This window comes from Mustela putorius, unplaced genomic scaffold (genome assembly GCF_011764305.1).
Source record: "Mustela putorius furo isolate JIRA1106 unplaced genomic scaffold, ASM1176430v1.1 tig00003836_pilon_pilon_pilon, whole genome shotgun sequence".
Classification (NCBI taxonomy): Eukaryota; Metazoa; Chordata; class Mammalia; order Carnivora; family Mustelidae; genus Mustela; species Mustela putorius.
In genome coordinates, this window is record NW_025421989.1 from 14221267 (window position 1) to 14242795 (window position 21529).

The 21529-nt window shown below is 44.6% G+C and overlaps 1 pseudogene; it reads right to left on the reverse strand.

Moving 5' to 3' along the window:
* LOC101670747 overlaps window positions 1-20052 on the reverse strand; it is a 34010-nt pseudogene extending 13958 nt beyond the window's left edge.
* Window positions 20053-21529: the final 1477 nt, after the last annotated feature.

The window sequence follows — 21529 nt, forward strand, 5'->3', positions numbered from 1 at the left end:
GCACATACGTTCATTTCATCCTCTCCATCACCCCCAAAAGGGGGGTACAGATGGGGAAGCTGAGACTTAGGTAACTGGCCAGCGATCCATCAGTTGCAATATGTGCCCCCTTTAATGCCCATCCCCCAGTTACCCCACCCCCCTCCCAGGGTTTTGTTGTTGTTTAAGCAGGAAAATGGTTTCATTATAAATTCTGTAGGAGTTTGGGGCAAAAGCAATCCTGAATTTGTGCCCTCATGACTATGGGCCAAACCGAGTGGATAAGGAGGTGCTCCCCACACCGGGCACAAAACACAGTTGGGGTTTTGCAGAATAGAGAATCCTGGCTCAAAACCACAGCTGACTTTATGGCCAAGGGGAGATCTTTCTGGTTGGTGCCCTGCTGCTGGTTGTGTGGCCTGTAAATGATCCTTCTAGAGCTGATAACTTTCCAGACCCTGGAGGGAGAGACTTGGCTCCTCTCTAGTGCCTGTCCACATGGCACTGAGGAGCCCCTTAGAGCTCTCACTCTCCTAGCTCAGCTCCAGAGCTCCCTCCGGCCCCCCCCCCTTATTTTGTGCTGCATTTTGTCTCACTCCAGCCCTATTTCCAAAAAGCTCTTGTTACATGTATGTCCCCGCAAGGTCCAAACCCAGAGTTTTGCTCCTCAACTGATAATTCAAAAATATTGGTGCGGGGTGGGGGGGGAGGCTGGGTGGCTCACTGGGTTGAGCTTCTGCCTTCGGCTCCGGTCATGATCTCAGGTTCCTTTAGTCTCAGCAGGGAGCCTGCTTCTCTCTCTCTCTCTCTCTCTCTGCCTTTCTGCCTACTTGTGATCTCTCTCTCTCTGTCAAATAAATAAATAAAATCTTAAAAAAATATATATTGGTGGGATGAAAATCTTGAAGAGGAGTAGAATAGACCACTCAAAAAAACCTCTTTGGCATAAGGATTATTTTGAGCTGGTTATTTTTAAGAAACAGCAGACATGGAAACGCTCTGAAAACCAAGTGCTAGAAGTTACCCTTCTGTAAGAGGCACTTACGTGAATAAGGGAAATGTTCACTTGTAGGGGTGTCGCCCTCTCTGCACCAGGAAGAAGGGGATGACTCTCAAACTCTAGAAACTCTTATCCAAGGAGAAGGCAGTGCCCCAAATCCGCATCACAATCCGACCCTTGTTTACTGCGCTTGGCCAGGTAACCCCCAGAACTGACTCCCCACATCTTTGTTTGTCTTTAGCTGGAGATGACATTTCAGGTGGTGGCTTAGGCCATTCCATGGAGTCACTCGGTTTTCCTGGGTCTCCGCCATGTCTGTAGGAGCTGTACCTGTTATTAAACTTCTGTTGGTTTTTCTCCTGTTAATCTGACTCTTTCTCTCCCAACACCCTAATTAAATGAAAACATCATTTCTGACATCATCAAACAATAAAAATCAAAACTTTAGGCCATTCAAGTGCTCAAAGAAATTCTAAAATCCTTATTTCAGTGCTTCTAAAGAACTTTTAGGCTTTTAAAAATTTTAGCTACATAGAGCTGTAGAAGTTTATTCATGTTACAAAACAAAACAAACCATGGACACAAATAATCTTGGTTCCTTCCCAGAAAAGGAACTGCCCTGAGGGGTACCCAGTCGGTAGAGCATGTGACCCTTAATCTCAGGGTCCGAGAGTTCAAGCCCCATATTGGGCGTGGAGTCTACTAAAAACAACGGTAACAACAACAGAAACACACAACCCCCCTCTGACTGGTTCATATCTTAGAGAAGGAACTGCTGTGATAAAATGCAGAAAGTAACTCTCAGGTGCCTGCCAGTTTCAGACAATAGATGGCACTGTGGGACAATTATACGCGATCATTTTTCTCTTTCCTCCCAGCAAGCCGAGGAAGCAAACAAAAACACAGTAATTGTATACAGGTTCTGGATCCATTTAAAATCTAATTCTCCAAGGAAGGTTGTCTAGAAAAGTCCCCTGCTCAGGTGCGTGGGCTACTCTGGTCCATCTCCTTGCCACTCAAAAGTGTTCCTGGCACCAGCGGTGCAGGCATCACCCGAGAGCTTGTTCCAAATGCCCCATCTCAGACCCAGACCCCCTGAGACAGAAGCCACCACCTGGGCAATGTCTTCTTAGCCGACCAAAAGCTTTAGCAAAGTCCGTAGCGCGGATGTTCATGAACGTTACAGAACAAAGCAAAGCAAACCAAAATGGTCCTCGTTCCCTTTAAGAAAAAAACTTGCTTTTGTAAAAATACACGCTAAAAGCGCCTGTGGTGCCAGGCAGCAGATGGCACTGTGGCACAACTTTAGCGACTTTTCCTGTGGCTAAGACAAAGCCCCAGACACAGAAGGAAACAGAACCATCTTCCACTAGATCTGGATCTATTTAATATCTACATCTCCAAGTTCAGAAGATTAGGAAATCTTCTGGATGAGGGAAAATAAAAGAAGCTTATAGGAGAAGTGGTGAAAAAGACAAGGACTTTACCGAAGACAAGTAAGTTCCATTCGTATGTGCTCAGTGTCACAAAGCTTCTCCAAAATTGTCTAACATCTATTGTTAGAACTCCAGCTCTTTGAATTACTGCTTAAGGCACGAATATCCCCAGGGGGCAACACCTTTCACCATCATTAATTGCCTTTCTGGGCTTTAACTTGTCACCTGACTTTCTAACTTGCTGCCCCCGACCCCCCGACCCCACCCACTCCCAGGCCACATTTACCCATAGACAAGAGGAGATTAAGTATGATGCTCAGGGATGTGAGTCCAGGTGGGATCCCAGAGTCCAACCTGTGACCCCCCACCCCGGAGGTGGGGTGAGCCCGGTGGGGAAGGGGAGTCTGGAAGGGAAGGAAGCAGGATCCAAATGTGAACCCACTGGCCTCTTCAGAGGCTTTGGCCCATGGAGGGTGATGGGGGAAAGCTGAATGTAAATATCCAGAGTCTGAGACAGGAACGGGCTCCTGAGCCTCCTCCAGGGACAGGCCTCTTTCTTCTGTCTTGCTCACCTGAGCCTGAGAGCCCTAGGTCTACTCTGAGGGCCCAGCCTCCCCCACTGTCAAGCCCTATTAAAGGAAGACCCAACCCGGGTGGTGGGTGACTGGAAACTACAAGGAGGGGCACTGAATAGCCTGACACCAATTCAACCTACGTAATTTACAGAACCCAAACCACGTCGGAGACATTCTTTTAGAAAGGACAAAACCCCAACAGGAACTCCACTCCCCAGGTAAAGTTGCCTGATTTAACAACAACAGAAGCAAAACAGGACTCCCAGTTAAATTTTATTTTCAGATAAACAATGAATGTTTTCGTATAAATAGGTCCCATGCACTATTCAGGACAAACTTAGACTAAAAAATTAATGTTCTACTGAGATGTCAGTGTAAGTGGGTATCCTATATTTGATCTGGCAACGCTGCCACCACCCCTAAAATTCTCACACGCAGGGGTGCCTGGGAGGCTCAGTTGATTAAGTGTCTGCCTTGGCTTAGGTTATGATCCCAGGGTCCTGGGATCGAGCCCCACACCGAGCAGGGAGCCTACTTCTCCCTCTCCCTTTGCAGCTCCCCTGTGTGTGCTCTCTCTCTCTCTCTCTCTCTCTCTCTCTTTCCCTAATAAATAAATAAAATCCTTTTTAAAAAGAAAGAAATTCTCACACACAGATCAAACTGGTGCACGGACATGGCTGCCACGGCCTTGTTATGTAATAGAGAGGACAGCAGAATCAACTTAACCAGGCTTATGGTGAGGAGAGAAACACAGTAATTTTTCCTCCACCTTTTTAGGATTTTGACTGAGACCCTCCTGTAATAAAAGTCAGATTAACAGGAGAAAAACCAACAGAAGTTTAATAACAGGTACAGCTCCTACAGACATGGCGGAGACCCAGGAAAACCGAGTGACTCCATGGAATGGCCTAAGCCACCACCTGAAATGTCATCTCCAGCTAAAGACAAACAAAGATGTGGGGAGTCAGTTCTGGGGGTTACCTGGCCAAGCGCAGTAAACAAGGGTCAGATTGTGATGCGGATTTAGGGCACTGCCTTCTCCTTGGATAAGAGTTTCTAGAGTTTGAGAGTCATCCCCTTCTTCCTGGTGCAGAGAGGGAGACACCCCTACAAGTGAACATTTCCCTTATTCATGTAAGTGCCTCTTACAGAAGGGTAACTTCTAGCACTTGGTTTTCAGAGCATTTCCATGTCTGCTGTTTCTTAAAAATAACCAGCTCAAAATAATCCTCAGGCCAAAGAGGCTTATTTTGGGGTAGCAAATTCTGCTCCTTTTCATCAGTCGCAGCCAAACCACAGCCCGTCAGCGGGGGAGCAGGGTGAGTGGGACTCTCCTCTCCGGTCTGCTGTGTCTCCCACCTGAAAGCAAGAGGACCAGGAGGCCTGGAGTTTGTAGTCTTCAGAGGTTAGCCTCTAGGGGGGTGCTGGGGCCAATGGTGAGCCTCCCCTCCCAACTCCTTGATCCGTGATGCCACGTTGATAAGTTGAAATTGGCCCCGGGGGGAGTATCCACACCACAGAAATCAGCAAACCCTACAAATCAGGGTAATTTTTTTTTCCATGGTGCTTGTGTTAACCACTTACCAGCCCCCCCCCCAACTGCCAGATTTCCAGGCACAGAGCAGGATGGGGAAGAGGTGCAAATGCGTTTAGAAAGGGAAGTGGAGACCACCTGCCATCAATGTTGTGTCATATTCCGTCGTATGAGAAATTGTCTATTTATGTCCCCGTTCCCCTAAGGTGGCAACCAATCTCCCCTAACTCTGTTTCTCACTGGCTTCCTTCCCTGTCGCCTCCCCTAGGCCCTGCAGGGTTAGGAGCGATGACAGAGTATCTATCGGTTTGGGGCCAATCAGAAGAGAGGAGCCATGGGGCGCCTGGGTGGCTCAGTGGGTTAAGCCGCTGCCTTCGGCTCGGGTCATGATCTCAGCTCAGGGTCCTGGGATCGAGTCCCACATCGGGCTCTCTGCTCAGCAGGGAGCCTACTTCCTCCTCTCTCTCTGCCTGCCTCTCTGCCTGCTTGTGATCTCTCTCTCTCTGTCAAAGAAATAAATAAAATCTTAAAAAGAGAGAGAGAGAGAGAGAGAGAGAGGAGCCACACAGTAGTTTAAACAGAGAAAGTTGACTATGAAGAGTTACTAACTTAAACAGGGAATTGGAGCCATGAGAGGTTGACTAGGAAGAAGTTAAGAGAACTCTGAAGAAAATGGGCAGAAGTGACATGAGAGCAGCCACCACCCCTCTGGCTGCCATCCAGCACCCAAGCAAGGGTCTCTGTGCCCCCCACCCGCCCCCACCCCACCCCGTCCGCCAAGCTTGTAAGAGGGCCCGTAACAGCGGGAATTCACTGCGGTGCTGCCCGGGGCAAGCTCCTAGAAATCTGTGCTCTGGAACTTGCTGGGAATTGTCCCTCTAGGGCAGCAGACAAAGCCGCTCACAGGGAGGAATGTGATTGGAGCTGGAACCCCACGGAAGATGGGTGCCCGGGGCCCCTGCTGGTGGCTGGACACTGGGGAAGCTGTGAATGTGCAGGAGCCTGCAGAGCAGGAAGCCAAACCCTTTCCTCCTGCAGTGTCACACCCTGGCTCTAGGCACAGCGAGCCAGTTGGCCAACGCCAGACATTTAAAGGGCTCTGATCCATTGTCACAGAGCTAGCAATGCAGGATTCGGAGCCAAGCACATCTGCTAGTCCCGAGGGCTTCACTATCCCTTGTTGGTTCCCTTAAGAGTCCCTTCAGTGGATTCTTTCCAGTTCATGCTTTTTCACCTTAGGTGGAAAAAAAAGCTACATCAGAACAGATAGCTGCGATACGGTATTTGCGTAAAAATTTACAACACAATTAATAAAATCCTAAAAATTGTAAACCACGATTATTAGTATTATTTACAAAAATGCAAGTATCTCGGGGTGCCTGGGTGGCTCAGTCGGTGAAGCGTCTGCCATTGGCTCAGGTCACGATCTCAGGATCCTGGGATTGAGCCCCACATCGGGCTCTCTGCTCAGCGGGGAGCCTGCTTCCCCCTCTCCTTCTGCCTCTACCCCTGCTTGTGCGTGTGCACTGTCTCTCTCTCTCTCTGTCAAATAAATAACATTTTAAAAAAAGAAAAAAAGAGATGTAGTGATAGTAATAGAAGATGGATGCTCACACAAGAGGTATTAGACTACTTCAGAGAAGTTCACCAGAGGGAGGGGACACTAGGAGTGTTCTGGGAAAGGTCTGCAGAAGAGTAGGAATGGAATGGGGTCTTTTTTTTTTTTTTTAAGATTATTTATTTATTTAGTTGACAGAGAGATGACAAGCAGGCAGAGAGGCAGGCAGAGAGAGAGGAGGAAGCAGGCTCCCTGCTGAGCAGAGAGCCCGATGCAGGGCTCGATCCCAGGACCCTGGGATCATGACCTGAGCCAAAGGCAGCGGCTTAACTCACTGAGCCACCCAGGCGCCCCTGGAATGGGGTCTTGATGCTGGCCAGGATCTGTCTAGTGGGCGGGAAGTGGGTTAGCACCCCCAACAGTGAAAACCGAGAGTGTTGCAAAGTGCGGTGGTGACAGAGTGGGGCACCCTGGGTGGCCAGCAGAGCGGTGGGTGGGTCTGCACTTCTGGTCCAGGATGGTGAGCTCCTTAGAGCAGGACTCTGGTAAGCCTGAAGCTTCTCCCCATCTGGATCATTCTTCTCATGCCTCCAACTTCCAGGCAAAAAGCAGCCTGCAAAAGGCCTCGAAAGTCCCTTGAGGAGCCTGGATCTTTCTTTGTGGAGCGTGGGCAGTCCTAGCTTTTCTTAGCTAAGCAGTGACAGGATCCAAGCTGTGATTTAGGCAGATCAGCTTGGCAACTCCACACAGGGTGGACTGAAGGGGAGAGACAGCTAGAGGCAAGAGAAATTGTTGAGAAGTCAAAGTCATTGTTGAAAGATATGTGGAGGGAATGGCCTGAACTGGGACCGCAGCCGGAGGGAAAATGGGGGAAAAAGGAAAAAGAAACTTGGAAATCACTGATAGAACCCTTTGCAATTGTGTCCAGAAGACTAAAGAGAAATTGAAGAGGGCTCCAAGGGTTGGGAGAATACTGATGCTCTTAGAGGACAGTAAGTGGCATTGGGAGGGGCAAGCAGGTTTGGGAAGATTAGAAGTTCACATGTATACATTTTGAACCTAAAGTGGCATCTAAGTGGCCTGGGCATTTGCAGGAGATTTAGGACTGGGGGGCGGGGGGAGGTGTTGGAGGCAAGTCAAAGCTGCAGAGTCAGATTTAGTCACCGTCTTAGAAGCCACAGATTGTATACGCTTGAATGCACCCAAGGCCTTTTCTTGGAGAATAAAGGGTAGGAAGATACAAGGAACCAGGGACAAAGAAAGCGGTTCAACCGCAGCAAAGGGAGAAGCAGATGAGTCAAAGGGCGTGGCCATGCTGACCCACAGAAGAGGAGAATCAGGTTTGCATTGGCTTTGTCAATTGCTTGCCCACCTAGCATCCTTTGGGCAGGTCAGAACTCAGTCCAGAGGATTTCTAGTGCTCCCTAGCTTTCTGTCTGCTCTGGCAAGCAGCAGGCACCCAGGACTTTTGACTCTTGACCAATCTTTAATTCTCTCGGGAAATTATCATCTTATCAGCTCTCTCATTTCTCCCCTGTGTGGAAATGACACTAACGATTAGGCGTGTCTTCCTCTGTAACCCCACAGCGCAATTCTTGCCCCTCTATTGGCCATCAAATAAATCCCTCTAAAGAAGATTCTAGAGTTACACAGCCGGGGTTAAATCCCAGCTCCTTCGGTTACTGGTTACTATCCGTGACCTTAAGCCAATTGCTAAACCTGCCATATTTGATTCCATTTGTATTCTGGGGGCCTAACACAGTGACTAATGTAGTTAATATTTATTGAGTCGAATCAGATTTTTACATAACCTCTGGCTCCACGTGTCACTCCTACTTTGTCTCCAGAGTTTCATTCTATCTGCACCGGGATATTTTCAGCAGAGAAGCAAGGAAGATTGACTAGTTGTTCAAGAAGCAGAGCAGTAGGGATCAGAGAGAAATGGGATGGTAACTAGAGTAAAGAGTGAGAGGCTTTTCCTGAATAGTGAAGAGCTTCTTGAAATTGAACAGCAGAGGAAAGAATTGATGTATGTTTCAAGAGCTGGAAGGGGAAGGAAACTTGCAGCGCTGATAACCAAGAAGAGGGCGGGAAGGATTTAAATCATGAGGGCCAAGGGAAGGAGTTTGCCTTTCTTTTATTAAAAACATTTTTTTTTAGACTTTATTTATTTGACAGAGATCACAAGTAGGCAGAGGCAGGCAGAGAGAGTGAGAGGAGGAAGCAGGCTCCCCACCGAGCAGAAAGCCCGATGTGGGCCTTGATCCCAGGATCCTGAGATCATGACCTGAGCCAAAGGCTGGGGCTTAACCCACTGAGCCACCCAGGCGCCCCAAAAACATTTTTTTTTAATTTCTTTGGAAGCACTAAAAATCTTCTTAACTAGCAATTAACGGTAATTAGTTGAGAAAGTCGTCATGCCAAACATATTATTATTTAAACTGATCCTTTGCTGAATCCTTGAAGTTTTCATGCATGAACTGAGAAAGGTATATGCATTTGTATTGTCCTTGTATGCCTAAGAAAGGGTTAAACAAGTGATTCACCTCAAGTGATTCTATAGAGAAATTCTATTCCAGAAGAACTGCACGGAAGCTAAATGACTTACTGACCTCACCTGGAGTGGAGTCTGGTTCTTCTGTGTTTTCTTTAATTAAATTTTTATTTTGAAAAAATTTCAAAACTATAAAAAAATGTTGCATAAATATTACAGCGAACTCCTGACTTCTTTTCCCCCAGATCCAGCCATTGTTAGCATGAGGCCCGATGTGTTTCATCTCTTTCTTCAAGTATATGTATATATAAAACACTTAATAATATACACATTATACTTATTGATGTACATATATAAACATATATATTTTTTTGCTCAATGTTGGAGACTAAATGATAAACATCATCACTTTCTCCTCTCAATACATATGTATACTCTCCTAAAAATAGTAATTATTTCCTTCTGTAACCATATTACAATCATCAAATTCAGGAAATTTAATATTGACACAATGCCTTATCTAATGCATTGTTCAAATGTAAATTTCACTAATTGTCTTAACAGTGTTCTTTATAGCAAAGTGTTCTTTTTTCTTATTAACACATAATGTATTATTTGTTTCAGGGGTACAGGTCTATGATTCATCAGTCTTACACAATTCACAGCACTCACCATAGTACATACCCTCCCACTGTCCATAATCCAGCCACCCCATCCCTTGCACCCCCTCTCCCCCCAGCAACCCTCAGGACATGAGTTGGGGATAAGAGAGGTAAGTAGAATTGGGCACTTGAAGCAAGAGGAAAGCTTTTGAAGAGATGTCTTTTTCTTTCCTTTTTAAAAGTAGGCTCTAGGGGCACCTGGGTGGCTCAGGGGGTTAAAGCCTCTGCCTTCGGTTCGGGTCATGATCCCAGGGTCCTGGGATGGAGTCCCACCTCAGGTTCTCTGCTCAGCAGGGAGCCTGCTTCCCTTCCTCTCTCTCTGCCTGCCTCTCTGCCTACTTGTGATCTCTGTCTGTCAAATAAATAAATAAAATCTTTTTTTAAAAAAATAAAAAATAAAAGTGGGCTCTACACCCAGCGTGGGGCTTGAATTCATGAATTCATGAATTCATGAATCCGCTAATTGCTAATACCTAAGCCTCATGCTGACCTTCTGCCAAGTCTATTCTAAAGTTCCTGAATCAATCTTTCTTTCTTTCTTTCTTTCTTTCTTTCTTTCTTTCTTTCTTTCTTTCATCCCAGTTCAGACTCCCTCTGATTCATAACTCTTAGCTTTCAAAACCATCTAGATCCTGTCCTGGCCTTTGGAACAACTGTCTATATTTGATCTTTCCAGTGGAGTCTCCAGTGACTCTGACTACATTTGTCCCTCTGGCTCTCCATAACCCGTGTTGTTCCAAACAGGAACCTGGGCCAGGTCCCAGACTCTCTACACCTGTTTGCCCCCCTTGCCCCCAGCCTCCCAAGGCCCCACACTTTACCTTCCACCTCAGTCCGGCTAAGCTGTCAGTGAACTGTATCCACCGCACCCCACTTTCGTATGTTGAAATCTTAGCTCCCCCCATAATCTCAGAATGTGACCTTATTTGGAAATAGGGGCATTGCAGACAGAATTATTAAGATGAGATCATTGTGGAGTATGATGGGCCCCAAATCCAATATGACTAGTGTCCTTATAAAAAGGGAAATTTGGACACAGACACTCACACAGGGAAAGCGCCGTGTGAGGAAAGAATGGAATGAGGCATCTGCAAACTAAGGAAAGCCAAAGACTGGCCAGCAACCCACCAGGAGCTAGGGAAGAGGGAGGGAACAGATTCTCCCTCACAGCTCTCAGAAAGAACAAATCTGAGATGAGAAGGATCTCAGACTTCTAGACTCTAGAGCTGTCCGATGATACATTTCTGTGGTTCAAGCCTCTCAGTTTATGGTATTGTTTGGTGACCCCGCTAGGAAGTACAGTGGGAGAGGCCGTACCTCTCTTGAAGGGACACAGTGTTGTAACTCCACGCACTGACGACTGAGTCTCATGGGAAATGGTGTGAGCATTTCTGTGACGAGAAGAGGCACGAGTGAGGAGACATGAAGTAACACTGGGGCCCAGTCATAGGCACCAGCTGGCTGTGGCCAAAAGAGCCAGGTTTTGGTCACCTGGCTGGCTGGCTCAGTCAGCAGAGCATATGACTCTCGATCTCGGGGTCATGAATTCAAGCATTGGGCATACATTGGCCATAGAGCTTATTTAAAAAAAAAAAAAATGAAGCAGAGAATGCGGGATTGAAATAATCCATGGGGAGTGTCTGCCTGGCTCAGTTAAGTGTCAGCCTTCAGCTCAGGCTGTGATCTTGGGTCCTGGGTTGGAGCCCGGCATCAGGCGCCCAGCTCAGCAGGGAGCCTGCTTCTCCCTATGCCCCCACTCATGCTCTCTCTCGCTATCTCTTTCTCTCTTTTGCTCTCTCTCAAATAAATAAATAAAATCTTTTTTAAAAAATGAAAGAAAGAATCCATGGCACTTGCATGATGGGAGAGATGTCGCAAATGATGGGGAGAAGAAAACTAGATTATAAGTATTGTGAGGGTCTATATAATCTAGAAAACTAGATTATAAGTATTATAAGTATTGTGGGCCTGATTTGTCATGTTCTAGGGACTCTAGTGAAGTCTAGTTACGTTTGGAGGCTGGGCTGTGCTGCTTTGAACGTCGTCACTCAGTGTGTAGACCGGATTGTACGGGGTGTTAACTTTTCTGGGGTTAAAAAAGAAACAAGGTGGGGCGCCTGGGTGGCTCAGTGGGTTAAGCCTCTGCCTTCGGCTCTGGTCTGCTTCCCGCCCCACTCTCTGCCTGCCTCTCTGCCTACTTGTGATCGCTCTCTCTTTTATTTAATAAATAAAATCTTTAAAAAAAAAAAAAAAGCAAAGTGCACAAAACTGGAAAGAAGGTGTGAGGTCAGAGTTTTTGCCTATGATTTGCACGTTTTTATGACTTAGGTATTTGAGTAAGAGACACCACTACAACTGGATACTTTCAGCAGACAAAGGAAAAAAAAGAAGAAAAAAAAGAAATTAAACATTAAATAGAGACAGGATTTCCCAAATGGTGTCAGTTTTGCACCACTGTTCCCTCAAATTGTTTAACTATGACTAATTCTTTTCCTCAATTTGACATATTTAATCTGAAATAGAGGCAAAGAAATCTTTTTCAGTTGCTGAGTTAATATAGGCCTGCTTGCTGTCATTTCACTGGCAGTCGCATTATGGTAATAAAGCCTGACACTTTTCTTTTTAGGTTTATTTACTTTTCAGTTATCACTGCACCCACCGTGGGACTGGAACTCATGGCCCTGAGATCAAGAGTCGCGTGCTCCATCAACGGGGCCAGGCAGGTGCCCCATAACCTGATATTTTCGGAACTGTAACTAATCTGAGGAAGGTGAAATTATGAGGAAAGCAAGATTTAGGGACACTTGGGGTGGCTCAGGCGGTTAAGCATCTAACTCTTGGTTTCAGCTCAGGTCATGATCTCAGGGTCATGAGATCGAGCCCCGCCTCAGGCTCTGGGCTCAGTGGGGAGTCTGCTTGAGGATTTCTGTCCGTCTGCCTCTCCCCCAGCTCATACTCCCTCTCTGTCAAATAAATGAACAAATCTTAAAAAAAAAAAAAATGAGGAAAGCCAGACTTAAAGAAGTGAATTTACTTGTCCGGCTGGTGAGCTGCAGAGCTCAGAGCAGGCTGGGGGCACCAGGGTGTCCCATGAGCATGGTGCCACAAGGGTGGCACACAGCTTTCCTTCATTGTACATTCTCCCAGTCTGTAGGAATTTACAGCAACTTAATGAATGGATGAAAGAATTTAATTTGTATTATCTGAAATTCATATTTTTAGAAACTTGCAAGGGTTATAACCTTTGATTAATGCTTAATATGCATAAATGTGTGTGTGTGAGAAAGAGGAGGAGAAGGAGAGGCTTCAACTCACAAAGAGGTTTTCTCCCAACTTTATTTATTTATTTTTTATTCTTTGAAGATTTTATTTATTTATTTATTTGTCAGTGAGCACAAGCAAGGGGGAGCAGCAGGCAGAGGGAGAAGCAGACTCTGCCCCTGGGCAGGGAGCCTGATGAGGGGATCAATCCCAGGACCCTGAGATCATGACCTGAGCTGAAGGCAGACTCTTAACCCACTGAGCCATCCAGGCGCCCCTAACTGTGTGTTTTTTTAAGTAAGCTCTGTGCCCCAGCTTGGGGTTTGAACTCACAACCCTGAGATCCAGAGTTGCATGCTTTATGGACTGAGCCACTCAGGCATCCCCAAATTTTATTTTTAAATCAATGGCATTTTCTCTCAAGAGACAGAATTGTAGAGGTTGATTAAGGGCCCAGGTCAGGTTGGAAAAGCACATTTAATCAATGTTCCAGAAGCACAGTAGTATCATAGAACCCAAATACTGGTTTGTGACAGCAGTGTGTCTGTGGAAAAATGTGTTGAAGATTCCGACTTGGAATACCAGGGATTAATCTCCCTATAGATCCTCCTCTTCTCTCCTCCCCACCTGCAGAGCAGTGGAAATGGTCACTTTCCTAATATCAAGGTGCAGATGGAAGCTTCTGTGTCAGGAACAGAGGTGTGCAACAACAGTAAGTGGTCAGGGGCAGGCTGATAAATGGGGCTGGGGCAGATCTGGGAACCTGGGGGACAGTGGGGAGTTGTGATCGCGCACTTTATAGGGTGTGGGATGCTCTGCCAATCCTTTTTTTTTTTTTTTAAGATTTTATTTATTTATTTGACAGAGAGAGAGAGAGACAGTGAGAGAGGGAACATAGGCAAGGGGAGTAGGAGAGGGAGAAGCAGGCTTCCCACATAGCAAGGAACCTGACGCGGGGCTCCATCCCAGGACCGCGGGATCACGACCCCAGCTGAAGGCAGACATCTAACAACTGAGCCTCACAAGCACCCCTCTAATCTTTATATAAACAAATATTTTATTCCCCATAGTTGAGTTCATGCTGCGCTTCTGAGAGGCAGCTGTGTGTTGTGTTTAAGCACATGAACTCTTGTTTTGAATTCTGTCTCTGCTTCTTGTTAGTGAGGAAGCTTTCATTCCTTCAGAAAATGACTATTATGTAGCCCTGAGAAGATGAGGGGGGAAAAGAAAAATAAAGACTTTCCTTTGTGAACTCATATGTTCATGAAACTTAAACTTTCTTAAAGGCTTCACTTTCTCACCTGTGATGTGAAGATAACACCTGTCCCACAGGGTTTCTGTAAGAATTATTATGTTGCTAAATGAGGGATGCCTGGGTGGCTCAGTCATTAAGCATCTGCCTTGGGCTCCAGTCATGATGACCTGGTCCTGGGATTGAGATCAGCATCCAGCTTCCTGCTCAGTGGGGAGCCTGCTTTTCCCTCTACCTCTGTCTGCTGCTCTCCCTGTTGTGCTCATGCTCTCTTTCTCTGTGTCAAATAAATAAAATCTTTTTTAAAATGTTGTGAAATGAAAAAATAAAATAAAATAAAATGTTGTGAAATGACATAATGTATGTAAAATGCCCATACGTGGCAATCGCCCCCCAAATAGCCATTATTACCATCACATAAATTTTGCTTTTTTTCACCAAACATTACATCATAGTTTGCCCATGTCTTTTTTTTTTTTTAAGATTTTATTTATATATTTGACAGACGTCACATAGTCAGAGAGGCAGGTGGGGGGTGGGGGGGCAGGCTCCCCACTGAGCAAAGAACTGGGCAGAGAACTGAGCAGAGACCCCGAAGTGGAGCTCAATCTCAGGATCCTGGGATCATGACCCAAGCTGAAAGCAGAGGCTTTAACCCACTGAGCCATCCAGGTGCCCCTACCCATGTCTTTAAAAAAAAAAAAAAAAAACCCTTTGCTGGGGTTCCTGGGTGGCTCAGTTGGTTGATTGTCTGTCTTTGGCTGGGGTCGTGATCCCAGAGTCTGGGGATTGAGTCCCGAATCGGGCTCGCTTTCCCTCTGCTTCTCTCCTGGCTTATGTTGTCTCTCATTCACTCTCTCTCTCAAATAAATAAATAAATCTTAAAAAAGAAAAAAAAATCATTAGGTGTTTTTCCCAGAGCTACTTTTGAAAGGGAGATAGGAGAATACACAGGGGTACTAAATCTGGGATGATGTGGAGCTTGGAAAAAGGAGCAGGAAAGGGAAGTTGGGGCCCCTAACACGAATGCAATTAATTCCTTGATCTTACCTTGTGTAAATGCATTCATAATAGATAACGTTTCCAAAGGGGAGTGAGATATTGCAACCATTTAGTTGATACGTTTCATTAGGTACTCTTTTGCTTCTGCTTGGAAGCCAGTGAACAGACAAGACACCTTGTAATCTCCTCTCCACAAAGTTTTGAAGTTTTATCTTTTACACACACCCGTGAAACTGGTTAGTTAGAAAATAAACGAGTTTCGTTTTTATCTGGTTAAGCTATGTGATGTCTTCAGGAGTTGATTGCCTTGCTTATAAATCAGGAAAGTGATGGACTTTTCTATCTTTTCTCACAATTACTTTTTGATTAAGTCCGTGCTTATTAGCAGTTTGGAGGAGAAATAATAAGGAAAATATAGCTTATGATGATTGACTGCTCCATTTATGTAGCCCCACTGTGATAAGTACAGTGTTTTCTATATCACAGGCTCTCATTAATCTTTGTTGGATGGATGAACTCAAGCCAACCTGACCATTTGCTAGCAATTTTCACCAAAAAAAAAAAAAAAAAATCCATATGTAAAAGACTAGCAGAATCGGTTTAAGTGAAATAGATTATTGATAGATGTCAGGTGGTTGCAATCGTTGACTCCTACTGCTGTATAACGAGCTACCCCCAGAGGCAGTGGCTTCCAATGATTTGTTTGGATTATCAGTCTCAATTTGAGTAGGGCTTGGTGTGGACTGGCTATCACCTAGTTCAGGCAGAATCAGCTGGGTGAGCTGAAACTGGGCATTAGTTCCTCTCCATCTCCGTAGGGTGGCTTGGGCTTTCCCACAACAGTGTAGCTGGATAAAAATAATAAACTCAATAAACTCCCTAAAAGACTTCCTTTCAGGGCGCCTGGGTGGCTCAGGTTAAAGCCTCTGTCTTCAGCTCAGGTTGTGATCTCAGGGTCCTGGGATGGAGCCCCGCATCGGGCTCTCTGCTCAGGAGGGAGCCTGCTTCCCCCCCTCTCTCTGCCTGCCTCTCTGCCTACTTTTGATCTCTGTCTCTCTGTTAAATAAATAAATAAAATCTTTTAAAAAAAAAAAGTTAAAAAACAACAACAACAACTCCCCAAAAGAACCAGGCAGAACCTATATTGCGTTTTGAAACCTGGCCTCAGAAATCACACAGTGTCATTTCCACCACAATTACAAGCCAGCCAAGGTTCAAGGGAAGGGGACAAAGACCGCCCCCCACCCGGACTTCTCTAAGGGAAGAGTGTCAAAGTCACGTTGCAAGAAGAACATGTGGGATGAGTGGTAATGTTGCAGCCATCATCTTTGGAAAATACAGTTTGCCACAGGGATCATTTATTATCCTTCATACCCTCAATTTCACACATTAAAGATTGTTTTCTATTTGTCTTCTCTTTTTTTGAGATTTTATTTTTGAGTAATGTCTGCACCCAATCTGGGGCTCACATCCACAAGCCCGAGATCAAGAGTTGCTCGCTCTACCAATGGAGCCAGGCAGGTGCCCCTCTATTTGTCCTCATGATCTTTTTTTCCCAACTACCCCCTTTAGACTTGGTAGCTATAACATCTCAGAAGCTAACTTTTTTTTTTTAAGTAAGATCTACTTCAAACAAGGGGCTTGAACTCACAACCCAGAGATCAAGAGTCACATGCTCTACCAACTGAACCAGCCTGGCACCCCTCAGAAGCTAACATTCTTTAAAATAACTTTTGCACGGAAGATTGTTTTTCTGGTACCCTGAAGGCATATGTTGAGCAACTTTCTAGGATTGGAGTGTATCCAGCTAGGTTTACTCTTCCATATAATTCTTCTTTCTGTCTGGTTTGTAGAAGACACTAACACACGGGTAGGCATAGCCCTAAATATAAGAAATAAAATAAATGAGAAGATCTATCTATCTATCTCACCTGGGGCAGCTTTAAGTCAATTCTTGGAAGGTTTCGTAGTGCAGGTGATGGGTGGACTTAGCTGAGAATCCTACAGACATGTAGACATGTAGGTATCTATCTGGGGGTTATCATCACAATGGAAGTTAATGATTTATGGTGTGTGTGTGTGTGTGTGTGTGTGTGTGTGTGTGTAACTGGTCCGTGTGTGTGTGTGTGTGTGTGTGTGTGTGTGTAACTGGTCCTAGTTAAGCTGGAATACTAAGACTGGTTAGCAGTGATTTGGTCCTAACTTTGAGTGAAATACTGAACTAGAAATCAGAGCAAAATACATATTTCCATCAAAGTAGTATTTTCCCTGACATTTAAAAAAAAAGATTTTATTTATTTTAGGGGCGCCTGGGTGGCTCAGTTGGTTAAGGGACTGCCTTCAGCTCAGGTCATGATCCTGGAGTCCTCGGATCAAGTCCCACATTGGGCTCCCTGCTCAGCAGGGAGTTTGCTTCTCCCTCTGACCCTCTCCCCTCTGATGCTCGCTCTCTCAAGTAAATAAATAAAATCTTTTTTTTTTAAGAATAAAAAATAAAAAAATGAAAAAGATTTTATTTATTTTAGAGTGCAAGAAAGAGAAAGAGAGCAAGAAGGGAGTGGGGCAGTTGAAGAGGGACAAAAAGATTCTGTGCCCAGCATGGAGCCCGCCTTGGGGTTCGATGCCAGGACCCTGAGATCATGACCTATGCCAAAACCAAGAGTCGGACGTTTAACCGACTGAACCACGCAGGTGCTCCTTCCCTGACATTTTAATCAAAACGCTCAAAATAAAAGTTGAAAGAATTACTCAGTGAACATCCCATCACCCAGATTCTACAATTAGCATTTTACTTTCTTTGCTTCATCTCATATCTATCCATACATCCATCCTTCTATTCCTCCACAAATCCACCTTTTTAAAAAAATGGATTACAAAGTGACTTATGTCAGCACACATATTTTGAGTTCTGTTTAAAAATGTGGGCAATTTTCAAATTAAAAAAAGGGGGGGGGGCACCTGGATGGCTCAGTGGGTTAAAGCCTCTGCTTTCGGCTCAGGTCATGATCCCAGGGTCCTGGGATGGAGCCCCACATCGGGCTCTCTGCTCAGCGGGGAGCCTGCTTCCCTCCTGTCTCTCTCTCTCTCTCTCTCTGCCTGTCTCTCTGTCTACTTGTGATCTCTCTCTGTCAAATAAAAAATTTAAAAAAAAATGTGGGCAATTTTCTTCTTTTCTTAATACATCTTGTATTTTACAAATATATAAAATCAGGTGGACCTGATCGTTTGTCACTGTCTTAAAAATGAAATCTATGAGAATTTAGTAGAGAAGTTGCTGGAGAAACAAAGTCTGTAAAGATTGTGCTCTGCGATGCATATTATTTAATGTACTTCAGATCGTATCTTTGCCTTTGCTTGAGCATGTAATAAAAACTTATACATTTTGAACTGGATAATTGTGTCCCTTGATAGTGAAAAAGCTATCATTTTTCATTTTCTTTTCATTGTACCTTTTCATTTCCTTAAGCATGTTGGAAACCATATTGGATTTATATCTGTAAAGTTGGTCAAGAATTTCTTTTAGAGAAATGAAATCAATGAAATTGACTTGAGACAATTGTGTAGGTAGATCAGGCTCACTCTACAGTGTCTACACTTTTTTATTCCAACCTGCCTCTTCCAAATGGTACAGCCTTCATTTACCTACCACTTTTGTGTTCATCCTTCTTTTGTTCTTTAGGTAACTGTCTAAATCCTTAATTTTCCTCTATCAACACAACACAAAATGATGTAGGAACTCATTGATCCATTCACTGATTTCATTCCTTCAATGAGCAAATGCTTTTTGAGCATCAGGTCCTGTCCTAAGGCATTGGCAAAACAAAAATGAATAAGACATGATGTTTGTTTTCAATGGAAAGCCATTAATGTGGTGCATTGATCAATACAGGTGACAAAACTGGGTAACTGAGGCCTGCTGGAAGATTCTTCCACCTTTCCCAGGAGAGCCGCTGTTGCTTCTGACCAACCCTCTGCTTTCTGTCATGTAGACACCAAATAAAATTAGACAGAGAAGACCAATGTTTGCCAATGACTCATTATTGTACTAGAACATTTTAAGAGAGTGAGAATTGTTTTATGGATTTGAGAAGAGACAAGATCAATATGTTTTCTACTGTGTGTGTTTTTACATAACTAACCCAGAATTCCAAGGTACCTTATAGAAAGGCTGTAAAATTGCATTGAATTGGGTCCGATATTAAAGCTAGGAAATGAAAGGCACAGCCATTTTATTACTTCTTAATACTTAGACTCTATGAACTCATTTGTTTTCTTTACAAATTAAATGCTGTGTGTGTTTTTAATTTTTCCATTTTTAATTAAAATCTTGAGATAAATACTATATACTGCAAATTACATATTAGTCTATCTGCATGTATTCAAGGAAAGGGCATTATTTGCGGTCATTTTATTTTATTTTTTAAGATTTTGTCTATTTATTTGAGAGAGAGAGAGAGAGCGTGCAAGCACAAGTAGGGGTGGGGCAGAGGGAGAGATAGACTCCCTGCTGAGCAAAGAGCTCGATGCGGGGCTCGATCTCAGAACCCTGGGATCATGACCTGAGCCGAAGGCAGGAACTTAACCAACTTAACCAACTAAGCCACCCAGGCGCCCTGCTGTCATTTTAAACTTTCAAAACTTTTTGAGGGAAGGATATTACTAAAGTGCTTCTCAAGTCACCTCATGTTTGAAGTAGGCAGGTAAGCGAAGGACGAAACTGAGGTGGACAGCAGAGCCGCCTCCCTCGCCTACCTTCACGCACATCCTTACCACTCCATTCGCATAAGAAGTTAGTAACTTTGCCTTGATGTCTTTGAAAAGCAGGAAAAAGTTTTTCCTGCAGAGCTGCTGTGGGAGTAAATGAGATAGTGTAAGGAAAGTTCCTGGCACATAGCACCGTTACATAAATGGTTTCTAACGCTTAGAGCGTAGAGCTTAGTGGTTAAGGATTAGGTTTCTGGAATCTGTTGTCTGGTCTGCATATTGGTTCCACCGCTTACTGATTGAGGAACCTTGGCCAAGTTACTAAAACTGTGTCTAAAAATGGAGATTAGATCCACTTGCATGAGTTACCCATTCCCGTGTAACAAATTACCCTAACACTTGGTGGCTTAAAACAAGAAACATTTGTTATCTCATAGTTTCTGTGGGTCAGGAATTCAGGAGTGACTTAGCCAGCTGGTTCTGGCTCTGGATCTCTCCGGATTGCAGTTACCCGAGGGCTTCGCTGGGGCTGGAGGAATGGCTTTTCAGATGGTACACTCACATGGCAGCTGGCAGTTTCAAACTGGCTGTTCATGGGAAGCTTCAGTTCCTCACCCCATGTTCTTTCCATAAGGAATCTTGAGACTGTCCCCACAGTATGTGGGCTTTCCCCCATAGCAAGTGATCCAAGAGAACAAGGAAGACGCTGTAAAACCCTTTTTTGACTTGGTCTCAGGTCATAACCCTCTATGACCATCACTTCTGCCATATTTTATTTGTTAGGAGTGACTAAGTGTAGTCCACACACAAAGGGAGGGGAATTTAGCTTTACGTTTTGGGATGGGAGTAGGGGGGAAATTTTGTGAGGATATCTTAAAACTGCTACATGACTTTATATGGATATCATGAGGATTAAATGACATAATCCATGTAAAATGCTCAATAAATATTGATTAATGTTGTTGTTGTTGTTCTTTTTTTTTTTTTTTTTAGAGAGAGAGAGTGCGGGAGAGCCCAGGGGCAGGGGGAGAGAGAGAATCCCAAGCAGGCTCCATACTCAGCATGGAGCTCAACACGGGGCTTGATCTCATGATCAAGCCCCTGGTGTGAGATCATGATCCAAGTTGAAATCAAGCGTTGGTCGCCCAACTAGTTGAGCCAACCAGGTTCCACTGATTAATATTATTTCTAAAGGAAGATGAATAAACTGTTGTTTACCTAGGGAAATATGGTTTCATCTGGTTTAAGACACTAACGTATTCTCTCCTGGAAGGGGAAAAGGTTCTACATCATCTCCCAGCAGTCCCCAGCAAATCCTGTTGAGCTCCAGGCGCCCACAGCGCTAAGTGCCGTGCTAACATACATCTTACTGGCTTCCTTTTCTTCCCTGTCTCCCTAGCCCACTCATCTTCTGGTGTTTCTTGGGATCGGCTCTCAAATAACACTACTTACACTCACATCACTGTCTCAGGGTCTGCCTTTGGGGAAACCCAAACTAAGACATCACTCATTGAGTCAATACGAGGATTAAAGGAGATGATATATACACAATGCCCGGTGTATAATGATAGCAATTAGCATTTATCGATCAGTTTCTTGAGCCAGAACTGCTTCAAGCACCTCACATACGTGAACTCATCTAACCCTACCTTAATCCTCATAAAACCTTGTTATTATTCCCCTACTCCAGATGAGGAGACCAAGACACAGAGAGAGTAACTTCAAGGTCACACGCTACTTGAACCAGTGAAACTGTTATTCAGATCCAGGCAGTAAACATGGAAACATGCTTTCAGGATGCTGGAGTCGTTCTTTGAGTTATTGGAACTCTCACTTTTATTTAGTTAACCTTGGGAGATTCTGGCTTGTTTTTGGTGTGTTGTTGACAAATGGGTAAAGTATCTTGAGAGAGATTTTTCCTGTTGCCTCCACTTAGGAGGGCTTCTGTTGGAGAAGTGACAGCTACAGGCTGTGGGTGGTGATTCTGGGGATGGGAACTGGAAGGAGGATTTACACTTGTCATTCAGATGCCCTCTACACAGAGGTCAACTACAGCCAAGATGAGGGGCTAG